This window comes from Lithobates pipiens, unplaced genomic scaffold (assembly GCF_037356315.1).
Source record: "Lithobates pipiens isolate NorthernLeopardFrog02 unplaced genomic scaffold, aLitPip1_a1.2 Scaffold_13, whole genome shotgun sequence".
NCBI lineage: Eukaryota > Metazoa > Chordata > Amphibia > Anura > Ranidae > Lithobates > Lithobates pipiens.
In genome coordinates this window covers 385,436,188-385,453,614 of record NW_027507718.1, presented here as the reverse complement: position 1 = coordinate 385,453,614, position 17,427 = coordinate 385,436,188, and the positions used below count along the sequence as shown (strand labels likewise).

The 17,427-nt window shown below is 42.4% G+C and overlaps 12 non-coding genes across 12 annotated transcripts; all 12 read left to right on the top strand.

Moving 5' to 3' along the window:
• The first annotated feature begins 3,302 nt into the window (after positions 1-3,302).
• Positions 3,303-3,387, top strand: TRNAR-UCU (transfer RNA arginine (anticodon UCU)). Its single transcript is given in 2 exon segments — positions 3,303-3,339; positions 3,352-3,387. It is a non-coding gene; the product is annotated as a tRNA-Arg (tRNA).
• A 1,115-nt stretch (positions 3,388-4,502) lies between these two features.
• On the top strand, positions 4,503-4,587 carry TRNAR-UCU (transfer RNA arginine (anticodon UCU)). The gene is given in 2 exon segments: positions 4,503-4,539; positions 4,552-4,587. It is a non-coding gene; the product is annotated as a tRNA-Arg (tRNA).
• Positions 4,588-5,702: 1,115 nt separating this feature from the next.
• On the top strand, positions 5,703-5,788 carry TRNAR-UCU (transfer RNA arginine (anticodon UCU)). The gene is given in 2 exon segments: positions 5,703-5,739; positions 5,752-5,788. It is a non-coding gene; the product is annotated as a tRNA-Arg (tRNA).
• Positions 5,789-6,902: 1,114 nt separating this feature from the next.
• On the top strand, positions 6,903-6,987 carry TRNAR-UCU (transfer RNA arginine (anticodon UCU)). The gene is given in 2 exon segments: positions 6,903-6,939; positions 6,952-6,987. It is a non-coding gene; the product is annotated as a tRNA-Arg (tRNA).
• A 1,115-nt stretch (positions 6,988-8,102) lies between these two features.
• On the top strand, positions 8,103-8,187 carry TRNAR-UCU (transfer RNA arginine (anticodon UCU)). Its single transcript is given in 2 exon segments — positions 8,103-8,139; positions 8,152-8,187. It is a non-coding gene; the product is annotated as a tRNA-Arg (tRNA).
• Positions 8,188-9,302: 1,115 nt separating this feature from the next.
• On the top strand, positions 9,303-9,387 carry TRNAR-UCU (transfer RNA arginine (anticodon UCU)). Its single transcript is given in 2 exon segments — positions 9,303-9,339; positions 9,352-9,387. It is a non-coding gene; the product is annotated as a tRNA-Arg (tRNA).
• Positions 9,388-10,502: 1,115 nt separating this feature from the next.
• Positions 10,503-10,587, top strand: TRNAR-UCU (transfer RNA arginine (anticodon UCU)). The gene is given in 2 exon segments: positions 10,503-10,539; positions 10,552-10,587. It is a non-coding gene; the product is annotated as a tRNA-Arg (tRNA).
• Positions 10,588-11,702: 1,115 nt separating this feature from the next.
• On the top strand, positions 11,703-11,787 carry TRNAR-UCU (transfer RNA arginine (anticodon UCU)). The gene is given in 2 exon segments: positions 11,703-11,739; positions 11,752-11,787. It is a non-coding gene; the product is annotated as a tRNA-Arg (tRNA).
• Positions 11,788-12,902: 1,115 nt separating this feature from the next.
• Positions 12,903-12,987, top strand: TRNAR-UCU (transfer RNA arginine (anticodon UCU)). The gene is given in 2 exon segments: positions 12,903-12,939; positions 12,952-12,987. It is a non-coding gene; the product is annotated as a tRNA-Arg (tRNA).
• A 1,115-nt stretch (positions 12,988-14,102) lies between these two features.
• Positions 14,103-14,187, top strand: TRNAR-UCU (transfer RNA arginine (anticodon UCU)). Its single transcript is given in 2 exon segments — positions 14,103-14,139; positions 14,152-14,187. It is a non-coding gene; the product is annotated as a tRNA-Arg (tRNA).
• A 1,115-nt stretch (positions 14,188-15,302) lies between these two features.
• TRNAR-UCU (transfer RNA arginine (anticodon UCU)) lies at positions 15,303-15,387 on the top strand. Its single transcript is given in 2 exon segments — positions 15,303-15,339; positions 15,352-15,387. It is a non-coding gene; the product is annotated as a tRNA-Arg (tRNA).
• A 1,115-nt stretch (positions 15,388-16,502) lies between these two features.
• TRNAR-UCU (transfer RNA arginine (anticodon UCU)) lies at positions 16,503-16,587 on the top strand. Its single transcript is given in 2 exon segments — positions 16,503-16,539; positions 16,552-16,587. It is a non-coding gene; the product is annotated as a tRNA-Arg (tRNA).
• The last annotated feature ends 840 nt before the right edge of the window (positions 16,588-17,427 follow it).

Sequence of the window (17,427 nt, the reverse complement as noted above, 5' to 3'; positions counted from 1 at the left end):
GTCATTCTTCATAGTGATGCTGCTCTAATGCTTTATAAAGTAATGGATTACATTCATAAGGGAGCTTTATTGACGTGGATTTGCTGCACAAGTTAACGATAGAGCCTAGTGGTTTAGGCTTCTCTTGAGAGTTGATATCAGCAAAATTGGAAGTACCCTGTGCAATTCAGAGCAAAGAGAGGGAATGGTAAGCTAACCTGCGTTATATTGTTCCCTTCCCTCATGCCCGGTGCAAGCTGTAATTCTTTATGTACCCTTTTGTCAGCCCCACAACTATTTACTGTCTAAATCTCGCTACCTTCCCCACAATAAGAATTCCAAAGAATGCCCCATTTTTACTAATGACACCACCAAACTTCCACTTCACTCCCGTGATATCTCTCGACTATTGCAACTCCTTACTCTATGGCCTGCCTCTAAACAGACCATTCGCCCTTCAGTCTATCTGATTCGCTACTGCCAGTTGTATCCCCCTTACCAACCATTTACTAGTAGAGGTGTCAGCCACCCGATCTCTGCCAATCTCTCCTTGGCTTCCGTTCTCCCAACAAATCAAATTCAAAATACTAAGGGCATAAAAAGCTTCCCACAACTCTGCCTCTAGCTACATCATTAACCTTATCATATAGTATCAAATAAACCACCCTGTTCTCTGCTTCCAAGAACTCCTGTTCACTAGCTCTCTCAACACTTCATCCCATGCTGTCCTCTGGGATTTTCCCATGGACTATCCCATCCTCTCAGATTCCCTACACCAATCTATATGGCTATTTCCCTGTCTGTATGCTTCAGGTGATCCCTGCAAACTCATCTATTCAGGATAGTCTTTCCTGCCATCACCTAATTGCTGAGCTCTTCCTTTCTCCAACAACTAATCAACGGTACAAATATTTCTACTTAACATGACCTCCGGTTCCCACTTAAATATCAAAAGATATTGCACTAAGGCACATGCCCAAGCAGGTAAATTTAAATCTTAAACTGTATCTGGACCAGATCTTGAGCTCATCCCTATTTTTTAGCAGTGACCATTATTCAATTGTGTTTATTTGTTACGACTTGAATAGTTCCTCAGGCAAGTTCCTCTAACAAAGTCTTCAGCCTAGTGGTTTAGGCTTCTCTTGAGAGTTGATATCAGCAAAATTGGAAGTACCCTGTGCAATTCAGAGCAAAGAGAGGGAATGGTAAGCTAACCTGCGTTATATTGTTCCCTTCCCTCATGCCCGGTGCAAGCTGTAATTCTTTATGTACCCTTTTGTCAGCCCCACAACTATTTACTCTCTAAATCTCGCTACCTTCCCCACAATAAGAATTCCAAAGAATGCACCATTTTTACCAATGACACCACCAAACTTCCACTTCACTCCCGTGATATCTCTCGACTATTGCAACTCCTTACTCTATGGCCTGCCTCTAAACAGACCATTCCCCCTTCAGTCTATCTGATTCGCTACTGCCAGTTGTATCCCCCTTACCAACCATTTACTAGTAGAGGTGTCAGCCACCCGATCTCTGCCAATCTCTCCTTGGCTTCCGTTCTCCCAACAAATCAAATTCAAAATACTAAGGGCATAAAAAGCTTCCCACAACTCTGCCTCTAGCTACATCATTAACCTTATCATATAGTATCAAATAAACCACCCTGTTCTCTGCTTCCAAGAACTCCTGTTCGCTAGCTCCCTCAAAACTTCATCCCATGCTGTCCTCTGGGATTTTCCCATGGACTATCCCATCCTCTCAGATTCCCTACACCAATCTATATGGCTATTTCCCTGTCTGTATGCTTCAGGTGATCCCTGCAAACTCATCTATTCAGGATAGTCTTTCCTGCCATCACCTAATTTTTGAGCTCTTCCTTTCTCCAACAACTAATCAACGGTACAAATATTTCTACTTAACATGACCTCCGGTTCCCACTTAAATATCAAAAGATATTGCACTAAGGCACATGCCCAAGCAGGTAAATTTAAATCTTAAACTGTATCTGGACCAGATCTTGAGCTCATCCCTATTATTTAGCAGTGACCATTATTCAATTGTGTTTATTTGTTACGATTTGAATAGTTCCTCAGGCAAGTTCCTCTAACAAAGTCTTCAGAGAGGGCTCTGTGGTGCAAGGGATAGCGCATTGGACTTCTAGTTGGTGTAGTAATTCAAAGGTTGTGGGTTCGAGTCCCACCAGAGTCGGTTTTATATAGTCATTCTTCATAGTGATGCTGCTCTAATGCTTTATAAAGTAATGGATTACATTCATAAGGGAGCTTTATTGACGTGGATTTGCTGCACAAGTTAACGATAGAGCCTAGTGGTTTAGGCTTCTCTTGAGAGTTGATATCAGCAAAATTGGAAGTACCCTGTGCAATTCAGAGCAAAGAGAGGGAATGGTAAGCTACCCTGCGTTATATTGTTCCCTTCCCTCATGCCCGGTGCAAGCTGTAATTCTTTATGTACCCTTTTGTCAGCCCCACAACTATTTACTGTCTAAATCTCGCTACCTTCCCCACAATAAGAATTCCAAAGAATGCCCCATTTTTACCAATGACACCACCAAACTTCCACTTCACTCCCGTGATATCTCTCGACTATTGCAACTCCTTACTTTATGGCCTGCCTCTAAACAGACCATTCCCCCTTCAGTCTATCTGATTCACTACTGCCAGTTGTATCCCCCTTACCAACCATTTACTAGTAGAGGTGTCAGCCACCCGATCTCTGCCAATCTCTCCTTGGCTTCCGTTCTCCCAACAAATCAAATTCAAAATACTAAGGGCATAAAAAGCTTCCCACAACTCTGCCTCTAGCTACATCATTAACCTTATCATATAGTATCAAATAAACCACCCTGTTCTCTGCTTCCAAGAACTCCTGTTCGCTAGCTCCCTCAACACTTCATCCCATGCTGTCCTCTGGGATTTTCCCATGGACTATCCCATCCTCTCAGATTCCCTACACCAATCTATATGGCTATTTCCCTGTCTGTATGCTTCAGGTGATCCCTGCAAACTCATCTATTCAGGATAGTCTTTCCTGCCATCACCTAATTGCTGAGCTCTTCCTTTCTCCAACAACTAATCAACGGTACAAATATTTCTACTTAACATGACCTCCGGTTCCCACTTAAATATCAAAAGATATTGCACTAAGGCACATGCCCAAGCAGGTAAACTTAAATCTTAAACTGTATCTGGACCAGATCTTGAGCTCATCCCTATTATTTAGCAGTGACCATTATTCAATTGTGTTTATTTGTCACGACTTGAATAGTTCCTCAGGCAAGTTCCTCTATCAAAGTCTTCAGAGAGGGCTCTGTGGCGCAATGGATAGCGCATTGGACTTCTAGTTGGTGTAGTAATTCAAAGGTTGTGGGTTCGAGTCCCACCAGAGTTGGTTTTATATAGTCATTCTTCATAGTGATGCTGCTCTAATGCTTTATAAAGTAATGGATTACATTCATAAGGGAGCTTTATTGACGTGGATTTGCTGCACAAGTTAACGATAGAGCCTAGTGGTTTAGGCTTCTCTTGAGAGTTGATATCAGCAAAATTGGAAGTACCCTGTGCAATTCAGAGCAAAGAGAGGGAATGGTAAGCTAACCTGCGTTATATTGTTCCCTTCCCTCATGCCCGGTGCAAGCTGTAATTCTTTATGTACCCTTTTGTCAGCCCCACAACTATTTACTGTCTAAATCTCGCTACCTTCCCCACAATAAGAATTCCAAAGAATGCCCCATTTTTACCAATGACACCACCAAACTTCCACTTCACTCCCGTGATATCTCTCGACTATTGCAACTCCTTACTCTATGGCCTGCCTCTAAACAGACCATTCGCCCTTCAGTCTATCTGATTCGCTACTGCCAGTGGTATCCCCCTTACCAACCATTTACTAGTAGAGGTGTCAGCCACCCGATCTCTGCCAATCTCTCCTTGGCTTCCGTTCTCCCAACAAATCAAATTCAAAATACTAAGGGCATAAAAAGCTTCCCACAACTCTGCCTCTAGCTACATCATTAACCTTATCATATAGTATCAAATAAACCACCCTGTTCTCTGCTTCCAAGAACTCCTGTTCGCTAGCTCCCTCAACATTTCATCCCATGCTGTCCTCTGGGATTTTCCCATGGACTATCCCATCCTCTCAGATTCCCTACACCAATCTATATGGCTATTTCCCTGTCTGTATGCTTCAGGTGATCCCTGCAAACTCATCTATTCAGGATAGTCTTTCCTGCCATCACCTAATTGCTGAGCTCTTCCTTTCTCCAACAACTAATCAACGGTACAAATATTTCTACTTAACATGACCCCCGGTTCCCACTTAAATATCAAAAGATATTGCACTAAGGCACATGCCCAAGCAGGTAAATTTAAATCTTAAACTGTATCTTGACCAGATCTTGAGCTCATCCCTATTATTTAGCAGTGACCATTATTCAATTGTGTTTATTTGTTACGACTTGAATAGTTCCTCAGGCAAGTTCCTCTAACTAAGTCTTCAGAGAGGGCTCTGTGGCGCAATGGATAGCGCATTGGACTTCTAGTTGGTGTAGTAATTCAAAGGTTGTGGGTTCGAGTCCCACCAGAGTCGGTTTTATATAGTCATTCTTCATAGTGATGCTGCTCTAATGCTTTATAAAGTAATGGATTACATTCATAAGGGAGCTTTATTGACGTGGATTTGCTGCACAAGTTAACGATAGAGCCTAGTGGTTTAGGCTTCTCTTGAGAGTTGATATCAGCAAAATTGGAGTTACCCTGTGCAATTCAGAGCAAAGAGAGGGAATGGTAAGCTAACCTGCGTTATATGGTTCCCTTCGCTCATGCCCGGTGCAAGCTGTAATTCTTTATGTACCCTTTTGTCAGCCCCACAACTATTTACTGTCTAAATCTTACTGCCTTCACCACAATAAGAATTCCAAAGAATGCCCCATTTTTACCAATGACACCACCAAACTTCCACTTCACTCCCGTGATATCTCTCGACTATTGCAATTCCTTACTCTATGGCCTGCCTCTAAACAGACCATTCCCCCTTCAGTCTATCTGATTCGCTACTGCCAGTTGTATCCCCCTTACCAACCATTTACTAGTAGAGGTGTCAGCCACCCGATCTCTGCCAATCTCTCCTTGGCTTCCGTTCTCCCAACAAATCAAATTCAAAATACTAAGGGCATAAAAAGCTTCCCACAACTCTGCCTCTAGCTACATCATTAACCTTATCATATAGTATCAAATAAACCACCCTGTTCTCTGCTTCCAAGAACTCCTTTTCGCTAGCTCCCTCAACACTTCATCCCATGCTGTCCTCTGGGATTTTCCCATGGACTATCCCATCCTCTCAGATTCCCTACACCAATCTATATGGCTATTTCCCTGTCTGTATGCTTCAGGTGATCCCTGCAAACTCATCTATTCAGGATAGTCTTTCCTACCATCACCTAATTGCTGAGCTCTTCCTTTCTCCAACAACTAATCAACGGTACAAATATTTCTACTTAACATGACCTCCGGTTCCCACTTAAATATCAAAAGATATTGCACTAAGGCACATGCCCAAGCAGGTAAATTTAAATCTTAAACTGTATCTGGACCAGATCTTGAGCTCATCCCTATTATTTAGCAGTGACCATTATTCAATTGTGTTTATTTGTTACGACTTGAATAGTTCCTCAGGCAAGTTCCTCTAACAAAGTCTTCAGAGAGGGCTCTGTGGCGCAATGGATAGCGCATTGGACTTCTAGTTGGTGTAGTAATTCAAAGGTTGTGGGTTCGAGTCCCACCAGAGTTCGTTTTATATAGTCATTCTTCATAGTGATGCTGCTCTAATGCTTTATAAAGTAATGGATTACATTCATAAGGGAGCTTTATTGACGTGGATTTGCTGCACAAGTTAACGATAGAGCCTAGTGGTTTAGGCTTCTCTTGAGAGTTGATATCAGCAAAATTGGAAGTACCCTGTGCAATTCAGAGCAAAGAGAGGGAATGGTAAGCTAACCTGCGTTATATTGTTCCCTTCCCTCATGCCCGGTGCAAGCTGTAATTCTTTATGTACCCTTTTGTCAGCCCCACAACTATTTACTGTCTAAATCTCGCTACCTTCCCCACAATAAGAATTCCAAAGAATGCCCCATTTTTACCAATGACACCACCAAACTTCCACTTCACTCCCGTGATATCTCTCGACTATTGCAATTCCTTACTCTATGGCCTGCCTCTAAACAGACCATTCGCCCTTCAGTCTATCTGATTCGCTACTGCCAGTTGTATCCCCCTTAACAACCATTTACTAGTAGAGGTGTCAGCCACCCGATCTCTGCCAATCTCTCCTTGGCTTCCGTTCTCCCAAAAAATCAAATTCAAAATACTAAGGGCATAAAAAGCTTCCCACAACTCTGCCTCTAGCTACATCATTAACCTTATCATATAGTATCAAATAAACCACCCTGTTCTCTGCTTCCAAGAACTCCTGTTCGCTAGCTCCCTCAACACTTCATCCCATGCTGTCCTCTGGGATTTTCCCATGGACTATCCCATCCTCTCAAATTCCCTACACCAATCTATATGGCTATTTTCCTGTCTGTATGGTTCAGGTGATCCCTGCAAACTCATCTATTCAGGATAGTCTTTCCTGCCATCACCTAATTGCTGAGCTCTTCCTTTCTCCAACAACTAATCAACGGTACAAATATTTCTACTTAACATGACCCCCGGTTCCCACTTAAATATCAAAAGATATTGCACTAAGGCACATGCCCAAGCAGGTAAATTTAAATCTTCAACTGTATCTGGACCAGATCTTGAGCTCATCCCTATTATTTAGCAGTGACCATTATTCAATTGTGTTTATTTGTTACGACTTGAATAGTTCCTCAGGCAAGTTCCTCTAACAAAGTCTTCAGAGAGGGCTCTGTGGCGCAATGGATAGCGCATTGGACTTCTAGTTGGTGTAGTAATTCAAAGGTTGTGGGTTCGAGTCCCACCAGAGTCGGTTTTATATAGTCATTCTTCATAGTGATGCTGCTCTAATGCTTTATAAAGTAATGGATTACATTCATAAGGGAGCTTTATTGACGTGGATTTGCTGCACAAGTTAACGATAGAGCCTAGTGGTTTAGGCTTCTCTTGAGAGTTGATATCAGCAAAATTGGATTTACCCTGTGCAATTCAGAGCAAAGAGAGGGAATGGTAAGCTAACCTGCGTTATATTGTTCCCTTCCCTCATGCCCGGTGCAAGCTGTAATTCTTTATGTACCCTATTGTCAGCCCCACAACTATTTACTGTCTAAATTTTGCTACCTTCCCCACAATAAGAATTCCAAAGAATGCCCCATTTTTACCAATGACACCACCAAACTTTCACTTCACTCCCGTGATATCTCTCGACTATTGCAACTCCTTACTCTATGGCCTGCCTCTAAACAGACCATTCCCCCTTCAGTCTATCTGATTCGCTACTGCCAGTTGTATCCCCCTTACCAACCATTTACTAGTAGAGGTGTCAGCCACCCGATCTCTGCCAATCTCTCCTTGGCTTCCGTTCTCCCAACAAATCAAATTCAAAATACTAAGGGCATAAAAAGCTTCCCACAACTCTGCCTCTAGCTACATCATTAACCTTATCATATAGTATCAAATAAACCACCCTGTTCTCTGCTTCCAAGAACTCCTGTTCGCTAGCTCCCTCAACATTTCATCCCATGCTGTCCTCTGGGATTTTCCCATGGACTATCCCATCCTCTCAGATTCCCTACACCAATCTATATGGCTATTTCCCTGTCTGTATGCTTCAGGTGATCCCTGCAAACTCATCTATTCAGGATAGTCTTTCCTGCCATCACCTAATTGCTGAGCTCTTCCTTTCTCCAACAACTAATCAACGGTACAAATATTTCTACTTAACATGACCTCCGGTTCCCACTTAAATATCAAAAGATATTGCACTAAGGCACATGCCCAAGCAGGTAAATTTAAATCTTAAACTGTATCTGGACCAGATCTTGAGCTCATCCCTATTATTTAGCAGTGACCATTATTCAATTGTGTTTATTTGTTACGACTTGAATAGTTCCTCAGGCAAGTTCCTCTAACAAAGTCTTCAGAGAGGGCTCTGTGGCGCAATGGATAGCGCATTGGACTTCTAGTTGGTCAAGTAATTCAAAGGTTGTGGGTTCGAGTCCCACCAGAGTCGGTTTTATATAGTCATTCTTCATAGTGATGCTGCTCTAATGCTTTATAAAGTAATGGATTACATTCATAAGGGAGCTTTATTGACGTGGATTTGCTGCACAAGTTAACGATAGAGCCTAGTGGTTTAGGCTTCTCTTGAGAGTTGATATCAGCAAAATTGGAAGTACCCTGTGCAATTCAGAGCAAAGAGAGGGAATGGTAAGCTAACCTGCGTTATATTGTTCCCTTCCCTCATGCCCGGTGCAAGCTGTAATTCTTTATGTACCCTATTGTCAGCCCCACAACTATTTACTGTCTAAATTTTGCTACCTTCCCCACAATAAGAATTCCAAAGAATGCCCCATTTTTACCAATGACACCACCAAACTTTCACTTCACTCCCGTGATATCTCTCGACTATTGCAACTCCTTACTCTATGGCCTGCCTCTAAACAGACCATTCCCCCTTCAGTCTATCTGATTCGCTACTGCCAGTTGTATCCCCCTTACCAACCATTTACTAGTAGAGGTGTCAGCCACCCGATCTCTGCCAATCTCTCCTTGGCTTCCGTTCTCCCAACAAATCAAATTCAAAATACTAAGGGCATAAAAAGCTTCCCACAACTCTGCCTCTAGCTACATCATTAACCTTATCATATAGTATCAAATAAACCACCCTGTTCTCTGCTTCCAAGAACTCCTGTTCGCTAGCTCCCTCAACATTTCATCCCATGCTGTCCTCTGGGATTTTCCCATGGACTATCCCATCCTCTCAGATTCCCTACACCAATCTATATGGCTATTTCCCTGTCTGTATGCTTCAGGTGATCCCTGCAAACTCATCTATTCAGGATAGTCTTTCCTGCCATCACCTAATTGCTGAGCTCTTCCTTTCTCCAACAACTAATCAACGGTACAAATATTTCTACTTAACATGACCTCCGGTTCCCACTTAAATATCAAAAGATATTGCACTAAGGCACATGCCCAAGCAGGTAAATTTAAATCTTAAACTGTATCTGGACCAGATCTTGAGCTCATCCCTATTATTTAGCAGTGACCATTATTCAATTGTGTTTATTTGTTACGACTTGAATAGTTCCTCAGGCAAGTTCCTCTAACAAAGTCTTCAGAGAGGGCTCTGTGGCGCAATGGATAGCGCATTGGACTTCTAGTTGGTGAAGTAATTCAAAGGTTGTGGGTTCGAGTCCCACCAGAGTCGGTTTTATATAGTCATTCTTCATAGTGATGCTGCTCTAATGCTTTATAAAGTAATGGATTACATTCATAAGGGAGCTTTATTGACGTGGATTTGCTGCACAAGTTAACGATAGAGCCTAGTGGTTTAGGCTTCTCTTGAGAGTTGATATCAGCAAAATTGGAAGTACCCTGTGCAATTCAGAGCAAAGAGAGGGAATGGTAAGCTAACCTGCGTTATATTGTTCCCTTCCCTCATGCCCGGTGCAAGCTGTAATTCTTTATGTACCCTTTTGTCAGCCCCACAACTATTTACTGTCTAAATCTCGCTACCTTCCCCACAATAAGAATTCCAAAGAATGCCCCATTTTTACCAATGACACCACCAAACTTCCACTTCACTCCCGTGATATCTCTCGACTATTGCAACTCCTTACTCTATGGCCTGCCTCTAAACAGACCATTCGCCCTTCAGTCTATCTGATTCGCTACTGCCAGTTGTATCCCCCTTACCAACCATTTACTAGTAGAGGTGTCAGCCACCCGATCTCTGCCAATCTCTCCTTGGCTTCCGTTCTCCCAAAAAATCAAATTCAAAATACTAAGGGCATAAAAAGCTTCCCACAACTCTGCCTCTAGCTACATCATTAACCTTATCATATAGTATCAAATAAACCACCCTGTTCTCTGCTTCCAAGAACTCCTGTTCGCTAGCTCCCTCAACACTTCATCCCATGCTGTCCTCTGGGATTTTCCCATGGACTATCCCATCCTCTCAAATTCCCTACACCAATCTATATGGCTATTTTCCTGTCTGTATGCTTCAGGTGATCCCTGCAAACTCATCTATTCAGGATAGTCTTTCCTGCCATCACCTAATTGCTGAGCTCTTCCTTTCTCCAACAACTAATCAACGGTACAAATATTTCTACTTAACATGACCTCCGGTTCCCACTTAAATATCAAAAGATATTGCACTAAGGCACATGCCCAAGCAGGTAAATTTAAATCTTAAACTGTATCTGGACCAGATCTTGAGCTCATCCCTATTATTTAGCAGTGACCATTATTCAATTGTGTTTATTTGTTACGACTTGAATAGTTCCTCAGGCAAGTTCCTCTAACAAAGTCTTCAGAGAGGGCTCTGTGGCGCAATGGATAGCGCATTGGACTTCTAGTTGGTGTAGTAATTCAAAGGTTGTGGGTTCGAGTCCCACCAGAGTCGGTTTTATATAGTCATTCTTCATAGTGATGCTGCTCTAATGCTTTATAAAGTAATGGATTACATTCATAAGGGAGCTTTATTGACGTGTATTTGCTGCACAAGTTAACGATAGAGCCTAGTGGTTTAGGCTTCTCTTGAGAGTTGATATCAGCAAAATTGGAAGTACCCTGTGCAATTCAGAGCAAAGAGAGGGAATGGTAAGCTAACCTGCGTTATATTGTTCCCTTCCCTCATGCCCGGTGCAAGCTGTAATTCTTTATGTACCCTATTGTCAGCCCCACAACTATTTACTGTCTAAATTTTGCTACCTTCCCCACAATAAGAATTCCAAAGAATGCCCCATTTTTACCAATGACACCACCAAACTTTCACTTCACTCCCGTGATATCTCTCGACTATTGCAACTCCTTACTCTATGGCCTGCCTCTAAACAGACCATTCCCCCTTCAGTCTATCTGATTCGCTACTGCCAGTTGTATCCCCCTTACCAACCATTTACTAGTAGAGGTGTCAGCCACCCGATCTCTGCCAATCTCTCCTTGGCTTCCGTTCTCCCAACAAATCAAATTCAAAATACTAAGGGCATAAAAAGCTTCCCACAACTCTGCCTCTAGCTACATCATTAACCTTATCATATAGTATCAAATAAACCACCCTGTTCTCTGCTTCCAAGAACTCCTGTTCGCTAGCTCCCTCAACATTTCATCCCATGCTGTCCTCTGGGATTTTCCCATGGACTATCCCATCCTCTCAGATTCCCTACACCAATCTATATGGCTATTTCCCTGTCTGTATGCTTCAGGTGATCCCTGCAAACTCATCTATTCAGGATAGTCTTTCCTGCCATCACCTAATTGCTGAGCTCTTCCTTTCTCCAACAACTAATCAACGGTACAAATATTTCTACTTAACATGACCTCCGGTTCCCACTTAAATATCAAAAGATATTGCACTAAGGCACATGCCCAAGCAGGTAAATTTAAATCTTAAACTGTATCTGGACCAGATCTTGAGCTCATCCCTATTATTTAGCAGTGACCATTATTCAATTGTGTTTATTTGTTACGACTTGAATAGTTCCTCAGGCAAGTTCCTCTAACAAAGTCTTCAGAGAGGGCTCTGTGGCGCAATGGATAGCGCATTGGACTTCTAGTTGGTGAAGTAATTCAAAGGTTGTGGGTTCGAGTCCCACCAGAGTCGGTTTTATATAGTCATTCTTCATAGTGATGCTGCTCTAATGCTTTATAAAGTAATGGATTACATTCATAAGGGAGCTTTATTGACGTGGATTTGCTGCACAAGTTAACGATAGAGCCTAGTGGTTTAGGCTTCTCTTGAGAGTTGATATCAGCAAAATTGGAAGTACCCTGTGCAATTCAGAGCAAAGAGAGGGAATGGTAAGCTAACCTGCGTTATATTGTTCCCTTCCCTCATGCCCGGTGCAAGCTGTAATTCTTTATGTACCCTTTTGTCAGCCCCACAACTATTTACTGTCTAAATCTCGCTACCTTCCCCACAATAAGAATTCCAAAGAATGCCCCATTTTTACCAATGACACCACCAAACTTCCACTTCACTCCCGTGATATCTCTCGACTATTGCAACTCCTTACTCTATGGCCTGCCTCTAAACAGACCATTCGCCCTTCAGTCTATCTGATTCGCTACTGCCAGTTGTATCCCCCTTACCAACCATTTACTAGTAGAGGTGTCAGCCACCCGATCTCTGCCAATCTCTCCTTGGCTTCCGTTCTCCCAAAAAATCAAATTCAAAATACTAAGGGCATAAAAAGCTTCCCACAACTCTGCCTCTAGCTACATCATTAACCTTATCATATAGTATCAAATAAACCACCCTGTTCTCTGCTTCCAAGAACTCCTGTTCGCTAGCTCCCTCAACACTTCATCCCATGCTGTCCTCTGGGATTTTCCCATGGACTATCCCATCCTCTCAAATTCCCTACACCAATCTATATGGCTATTTTCCTGTCTGTATGCTTCAGGTGATCCCTGCAAACTCATCTATTCAGGATAGTCTTTCCTGCCATCACCTAATTGCTGAGCTCTTCCTTTCTCCAACAACTAATCAACGGTACAAATATTTCTACTTAACATGACCTCCGGTTCCCACTTAAATATCAAAAGATATTGCACTAAGGCACATGCCCAAGCAGGTAAATTTAAATCTTAAACTGTATCTGGACCAGATCTTGAGCTCATCCCTATTATTTAGCAGTGACCATTATTCAATTGTGTTTATTTGTTACGACTTGAATAGTTCCTCAGGCAAGTTCCTCTAACAAAGTCTTCAGAGAGGGCTCTGTGGCGCAATGGATAGCGCATTGGACTTCTAGTTGGTGTAGTAATTCAAAGGTTGTGGGTTCGAGTCCCACCAGAGTCGCTTTTATATAGTCATTCTTCATAGTGATGCTGCTCTAATGCTTTATAAAGTAATGCATTACATTCATAAGGGAGCTTTATTGACGTGGATTTGCTGCACAAGTTAACGATAGAGCCTAGTGGTTTAGGCTTCTCTTGAGAGTTGATATCAGCAAAATTGGAAGTACCCTGTGCAATTCAGAGCAAAGAGAGGGAATGGTAAGCTAACCTGCGTTATATGGTTCCCTTCGCTCATGCCCGGTGCAAGCTGTAATTCTTTATGTACCCTATTGTCAGCCCCACAACTATTTACTGTCTAAATTTTGCTACCTTCCCCACAATAAGAATTCCAAGGAATGCCCCATTTTTACCAATGACACCACCAAACTTTCACTTCACTCCCGTGATATCTCTCGACTATTGCAACTCCTTACTCTATGGCCTGCCTCTAAACAGACCATTCCCCCTTCAGTCTATCTGATTCGCTACTGCCAGTTGTATCCCCCTTACCAACCATTTACTAGTAGAGGTGTCAGCCACCCGATCTCTGCCAATCTCTCCTTGGCTTCCGTTCTCCCAACAAATCAAATTCAAAATACTAAGGGCATAAAAAGCTTCCCACAACTCTGCCTCTAGCTACATCATTAACCTTATCATATAGTATCAAATAAACCACCCTGTTCTCTGCTTCCAAGAACTCCTGTTCGCTAGCTCCCTCAACATTTCATCCCATGCTGTCCTCTGGGATTTTCCCATGGACTATCCCATCCTCTCAGATTCCCTACACCAATCTATATGGCTATTTCCCTGTCTGTATGCTTCAGGTGATCCCTGCAAACTCATCTATTCAGGATAGTCTTTCCTGCCATCACCTAATTGCTGAGCTCTTCCTTTCTCCAACAACTAATCAACGGTACAAATATTTCTACTTAACATGACCTCCGGTTCCCACTTAAATATCAAAAGATATTGCACTAAGGCACATGCCCAAGCAGGTAAATTTAAATCTTAAACTGTATCTGGACCAGATCTTGAGCTCATCCCTATTATTTAGCAGTGACCATTATTCAATTGTGTTTATTTGTTACGACTTGAATAGTTCCTCAGGCAAGTTCCTCTAACAAAGTCTTCAGAGAGGGCTCTGTGGCGCAATGGATAGCGCATTGGACTTCTAGTTGGTGAAGTAATTCAAAGGTTGTGGGTTCGAGTCCCACCAGAGTCGGTTTTATATAGTCATTCTTCATAGTGATGCTGCTCCAATGCTTTATAAAGTAATGGATTACATTCATAAGGGAGCTTTATTGACGTGGATTTGCTGCACAAGTTAACGATAGAGCCTAGTGGTTTAGGCTTCTCTTGAGAGTTGATATCAGCAAAATTGGAAGTACCCTGTGCAATTCAGAGCAAAGAGAGGGAATGGTAAGCTAACCTGCGTTATATTGTTCCCTTCCCTCATGCCCGGTGCAAGCTGTAATTCTTTATGTACCCTATTGTCAGCCCCACAACTATTTACTGTCTAAATTTTGCTACCTTCCCCACAATAAGAATTCCAAAGAATGCCCCATTTTTACCAATGACACCACCAAACTTTCACTTCACTCCCGTGATATCTCTCGACTATTGCAACTCCTTACTCTATGGCCTGCCTCTAAACAGACCATTCCCCCTTCAGTCTATCTGATTCGCTACTGCCAGTTGTATCCCCCTTACCAACCATTTACTAGTAGAGGTGTCAGCCACCCGATCTCTGCCAATCTCTCCTTGGCTTCCGTTCTCCCAACAAATCAAATTCAAAATACTAAGGGCATAAAAAGCTTCCCACAACTCTGCCTCTAGCTACATCATTAACCTTATCATATAGTATCAAATAAACCACCCTGTTCTCTGCTTCCAAGAACTCCTGTTCGCTAGCTCCCTCAACATTTCATCCCATGCTGTCCTCTGGGATTTTCCCATGGACTATCCCATCCTCTCAGATTCCCTACACCAATCTATATGGCTATTTCCCTGTCTGTATGCTTCAGGTGATCCCTGCAAACTCATCTATTCAGGATAGTCTTTCCTGCCATCACCTAATTGCTGAGCTCTTCCTTTCTCCAACAACTAATCAACGGTACAAATATTTCTACTTAACATGACCTCCGGTTCCCACTTAAATATCAAAAGATATTGCACTAAGGCACATGCCCAAGCAGGTAAATTTAAATCTTAAACTGTATCTGGACCAGATCTTGAGCTCATCCCTATTATTTAGCAGTGACCATTATTCAATTGTGTTTATTTGTTACGACTTGAATAGTTCCTCAGGCAAGTTCCTCTAACAAAGTCTTCAGAGAGGGCTCTGTGGCGCAATGGATAGCGCATTGGACTTCTAGTTGGTGAAGTAATTCAAAGGTTGTGGGTTCGAGTCCCACCAGAGTCGGTTTTATATAGTCATTCTTCATAGTGATGCTGCTCTAATGCTTTATAAAGTAATGGATTACATTCATAAGGGAGCTTTATTGACGTGGATTTGCTGCACAAGTTAACGATAGAGCCTAGTGGTTTAGGCTTCTCTTGAGAGTTGATATCAGCAAAATTGGAAGTACCCTGTGCAATTCAGAGCAAAGAGAGGGAATGGTAAGCTAACCTGCGTTATATTGTTCCCTTCCCTCATGCCCGGTGCAAGCTGTAATTCTTTATGTACCCTATTGTCAGCCCCACAACTATTTACTGTCTAAATTTTGCTACCTTCCCCACAATAAGAATTCCAAAGAATGCCCCATTTTTACCAATGACACCACCAAACTTTCACTTCACTCCCGTGATATCTCTCGACTATTGCAACTCCTTACTCTATGGCCTGCCTCTAAACAGACCATTCCCCCTTCAGTCTATCTGATTCGCTACTGCCAGTTGTATCCCCCTTACCAACCATTTACTAGTAGAGGTGTCAGCCACCCGATCTCTGCCAATCTCTCCTTGGCTTCCGTTCTCCCAACAAATCAAATTCAAAATACTAAGGGCATAAAAAGCTTCCCACAACTCTGCCTCTAGCTACATCATTAACCTTATCATATAGTATCAAATAAACCACCCTGTTCTCTGCTTCCAAGAACTCCTGTTCGCTAGCTCCCTCAACATTTCATCCCATGCTGTCCTCTGGGATTTTCCCATGGACTATCCCATCCTCTCAGATTCCCTACACCAATCTATATGGCTATTTCCCTGTCTGTATGCTTCAGGTGATCCCTGCAAACTCATCTATTCAGGATAGTCTTTCCTGCCATCACCTAATTGCTGAGCTCTTCCTTTCTCCAACAACTAATCAACGGTACAAATATTTCTACTTAACATGACCTCCGGTTCCCACTTAAATATCAAAAGATATTGCACTAAGGCACATGCCCAAGCAGGTAAATTTAAATCTTAAACTGTATCTGGACCAGATCTTGAGCTCATCCCTATTATTTAGCAGTGACCATTATTCAATTGTGTTTATTTGTTACGACTTGAATAGTTCCTCAGGCAAGTTCCTCTAACAAAGTCTTCAGAGAGGGCTCTGTGGCGCAATGGATAGCGCATTGGACTTCTAGTTGGTGAAGTAATTCAAAGGTTGTGGGTTCGAGTCCCACCAGAGTCGGTTTTATATAGTCATTCTTCATAGTGATGCTGCTCTAATGCTTTATAAAGTAATGGATTACATTCATAAGGGAGCTTTATTGACGTGGATTTGCTGCACAAGTTAACGATAGAGCCTAGTGGTTTAGGCTTCTCTTGAGAGTTGATATCAGCAAAATTGGAAGTACCCTGTGCAATTCAGAGCAAAGAGAGGGAATGGTAAGCTAACCTGCGTTATATTGTTCCCTTCCCTCATGCCCGGTGCAAGCTGTAATTCTTTATGTACCCTATTGTCAGCCCCACAACTATTTACTGTCTAAATTTTGCTACCTTCCCCACAATAAGAATTCCAAAGAATGCCCCATTTTTACCAATGACACCACCAAACTTTCACTTCACTCCCGTGATATCTCTCGACTATTGCAACTCCTTACTCTATGGCCTGCCTCTAAACAGACCATTCCCCCTTCAGTCTATCTGATTCGCTACTGCCAGTTGTATCCCCCTTACCAACCATTTACTAGTAGAGGTGTCAGCCACCCGATCTCTGCCAATCTCTCCTTGGCTTCCGTTCTCCCAACAAATCAAATTCAAAATACTAAGGGCATAAAAAGCTTCCCACAACTCTGCCTCTAGCTACATCATTAACCTTATCATATAGTATCAAATAAACCACCCTGTTCTCTGCTTCCAAGAACTCCTGTTCGCTAGCTCCCTCAGCATTTCATCCCATGCTGTCCTCTGGGATTTTCCCATGGACTATCCCATCCTCTCAGATTCCCTACACCAATCTATATGGCTATTTCCCTGTCTGTATGCTTCAGGTGATCCCTGCAAACTCATCTATTCAGGATAGTCTTTC